Source organism: Camelina sativa, chromosome 4 (genome assembly GCF_000633955.1).
Source record: "Camelina sativa cultivar DH55 chromosome 4, Cs, whole genome shotgun sequence".
Lineage (NCBI taxonomy): Eukaryota > Viridiplantae > Streptophyta > Magnoliopsida > Brassicales > Brassicaceae > Camelina > Camelina sativa.
In genome coordinates this window covers 2,981,398-2,985,496 of record NC_025688.1, presented here as the reverse complement: position 1 = coordinate 2,985,496, position 4,099 = coordinate 2,981,398, and positions in this window count along the sequence as shown.

Below are 4,099 nucleotides of genomic sequence, written 5' to 3'. Positions count from 1 at the left end.
CTTCTGGTTTTGGGATTCTATCTCTAACAGATGTATTATTATGTGTAACACACCCTCCCTCTTCTTAAATTAGGACCAAACTCTAGAATACCCTTGCAATCAAAAATTTATTTATCAATACCCTTTTGTGGTCTAAATACCCTTTGACAAAGGGTTGACCAACATATCTCATTTTTACCCTTAACCCTAACCCATTTTTATTTAATAAATCAAAAAAATTTTAAAAGAAAAATATGTGGACCCCATCAATTTTTCTCCACCAATCGGGTTTCTTCTCTCTCCCCTCTCTCTCCTCTCTCTCTCGATTTCATCCTCGCTCCCCCCACTGTTGCTCCTCTCCTCCTTCCAATCGATACAAATCGAGTCCATAGAAATCGATTTGATTCCAAACGAAAGCAAAAGATTGGGATTGAAGCAAACAGCAAAGCAAAGCAAAAGATTCAGGTGATATTCTTACATTTATTTACCAATGCAATTAGGGTTCTTGTGTTGTTGAGGTTCATCCTAAAGCAATTAGGATATATACCTTGAATGCTCATTCAATTTATTCTCATTTGTATTAGTGTCGAAATGGGTCGCATACTAAGTGGATTGTAACACTTCATTCGAACTGAATCGTAAAAATATTCCGAAATAAATAGTGATTTTGTGGAGTCGATGTAGTACAACTGGTAGACTAGGTATAACTGATACGGGTACAATCGCTAGCTAGGATTTGGTACAACTGGTAATAGTTTGGTACAACTTAGACGGGTACAACTAGCACAAGTTTGGTACAACTTGGTAAGACTATTTACACGACAGAGGTTCCAACTAGTATTTGGTACAACTGGTAATAGTTTGGTACAACTTAGACGGGTACAACTAGCACAAGTTTGGTACAACTTGGTAATACTATTTACACGACAGAGGTTCCAATGTGAGTTTTTTATTTTATTTCAGGCACAATGAATAATAATCGTCGGATAATCATCGTTTTTGATTACGGGGGATATTATGCAACAAGGGAAAATGAACTAAGATGGATTTCAAGAGAAAAAGTTCATCAATCTCTTAGAATGGAGACATCTATTGAAGAGGTCAGTTATTCTGCATTGGTTCAGAAAATATGCAGAAAGGCAAAGGTTGATGAAACTATGACTGAGCTAAAATTGAGTTACGTTCCCGAATCAGTGCATCCTAAGAGACCGATACACATACGTGATGATGATGATCTGATGTGTTATTTGGAAATGAATCTAGATCAATTCCAAGTTTTGCATGTGGAAGTCGTGAATGATGTTGAAATAAATCAGGGGGATGAGCAAAGTCGAGGAACTGTACGTTGTTCACTTAATGTCAAGACGCATACGTGCTTGAGGTCAGATACAAGTACAATGAGGAGAAAAAGGAGAGGCACACCATTGGATGGAGCAGTGGGCATTGGGGTATTCGAGGACGATATATCCAGTTCCTATCATGTCTATGTGGATGGTCCGTGACGATGTACGTGCTAAGATTGTTCTTCCTAATTTTTATGTCACAAAAAGAGGAAGAAAACCAACAAAAAGGATTCCATCAGCCGGAGAACATGGACGCAGGAAGAAGAAGAAAAATTCGAGTAGGAGCTGGTTTGATAGTGAGGGTTCTCGGACTTAGTTTCTTATTTGGAGAACTTAGTAAAACTTATTTTTCCCTCGGTACAACTATTGTCATTTGTGTGTGTTTGTTTTTTGTGGATTATCTTGATAGACATGTTTGCTTATCTTTAAGGGAAAACTTATTTCAGTTAAATTGTGATTATCTTCCTTAGGTTAGTTGCCAAAAATAATTATATTATTATTTATAATTAAAAATTGTAATTAAAATTTTATAATTAAAAATTGATAATTAAAAAAAACAAAATATCTATATTATTATTTATAAATTTTCAAATAAAAATAAATATGACAATTGTATAAATAATTAACAACAAAAATATTAAATATACATAACTAATTGAAAGAAAGAATTGTCATAACAATTTTCATCATATTCAAGGTTTATCATGAAACACCTTATACTTTAAGGGTTACTTTGTCGTTGTAAACCACATATAATTACAAAAGTTTAGAAAATTATGTTTTCAAACATATGATCGCATGAACATGTGTAAATGTATCTCAATTAACCATAAACCATGTGTGCAACTAAAATTATTGGGTTTTGACATGGTATAACTAATTACAATAAAAAATTCGGAATTGTACAACTTGTCAAGATCGGTACAATCTGAAAACTTGGAACAACTAGTGCATTTTGGCGGCTACACATGTGTAAATTGGCGGCTACACGTGTTTAAATTGGCGACTACACGTGTTTTTTATGTGTCAAACAAAATTTTAATTTTTGAAAAATTAAATTGGAGCGAATTATCTAGGGCTTCCAATCGATTTGCGATTTTGGGGGGTCCAAAAAAAATTCATTCCTCTCCCCTCTCCCTCTCTCTTGCGATTTCTGGGTCCAAAAACAAAAACAAAATTTCCTCTCTCTGGGTTTTTTGGGTTTTCGATTTCTGGGTTTTCGATTCCTCTCTCTGGGTTTTCGATTTCTGGGTTTTTGCGATTTCTGGGTCATCTCAAATCTTGAAATCTAATATAGACAGCTGAAGATGGATAGGAGCAGAGATATGAAGAAAATTAAGAAAATATGTTTTCTCGTTTTTTTTGGATGTTTTCTTGTGGTATGTCTCGGAAGATGGTACGACTAAGTAGAACTTGTTCTTGGAAGATGGTACAACTACGTAGTACTTTGTAATAGTACAACTAAGTAAAACTTGTTCTTTGTAATGGTACAACTAAGGATCGTTTGTGTGGTTCCATTTGCCGATTGCCGGTAATTTGTCTTGTTCTTGTGTGTTATTTTGTCTGCTTAAACACACAACATAAATTTTGATGCAAACTGAGTGTTGTACTTAAAAACATAGTTGTACTTACTTTAACATTCCAACCAAGTTGTACCTAAAAACATAGAGTTGTACTTAAAAAAGAGAATTGTACTTAAAAAAAGAGAGTTGTACCTAGTTAAACATTCCGAGTACTTAACAAAAACCATAAAAACAACCAAAGAGTTCACATACTGACTCATAAAGGTTCACATGCTCCTTACTTTTTCGAGTTTTTCTGCCTTGTTATAATAGGAGTCCTTACGACAACGGAAGGTCCCGTCCCCTTCTTACGCCGTGCGAAGCAACAACATCCACATACCCATCAACTTATGATTCAAATCCTTAGGCATATGGAAAAAATGCTTGAACTGTGGGTGCCCTAAGAACCAATCTAACTCCTCTTCTTTAAGATGACCGCCTAATAAGTTTATCGTCTCTGAAATAAAACACTTTCCAGACATCTTGAAAGGCTTCGTATACTGGGAGTAATCGAAGTACATATTCAGAGGTTGCATTACGTCGCATTCATCCTCAGATCCCTGCAAGACACATATCTAGTTATACCAAGTTTTTCTAAGTTATACTTTTCTAAGTTTTCCTAAGTTATACAGTTATTCTTTTTAGAACGAATTCTTATACGGTTATACCAATATAGAGAGAGAGATACTTACCGATGAATCCTTATCATTTGACTCCTCAATTGAGTCCGTTTTATCGGAATCACGTTCTGATTCATCTCCACGAGTTGCTTCTTCTTCGAGATCTGCTGGGGGATTCGATTTTTCCACATAGCTTGGGTTCTTTGTACGAACCATTATGATTTTTCCACACATGCACACAAAAAATAACAACTGATTTCAACTTCAACTTCCACTCCAATTCATGAAAAAAATCGACAAAACCCTAAAATTGAAAACCAAATTATCGAAAATCGAAACCCATATTACCCGATTTTGAAAAACAAATAACCCAAATTCGAAAAACCCCAACCTATTTCAACTTACCCAGAATCGAGTTATCCTTAGTTGCACTTGAGGGAGAAGAATAATTAACGGGAATTGAACGAGGGAGAGTGGAGTCGTGAATGAAGGAATTCGAAAAGTTGGGTAGTTAAAGGAGAGATCCGATTTCAACTGGATTGTCCGAATTTTGTGGGTTTGGGTGGGTATAAGGTGGTTGGATCTGTAAATAACA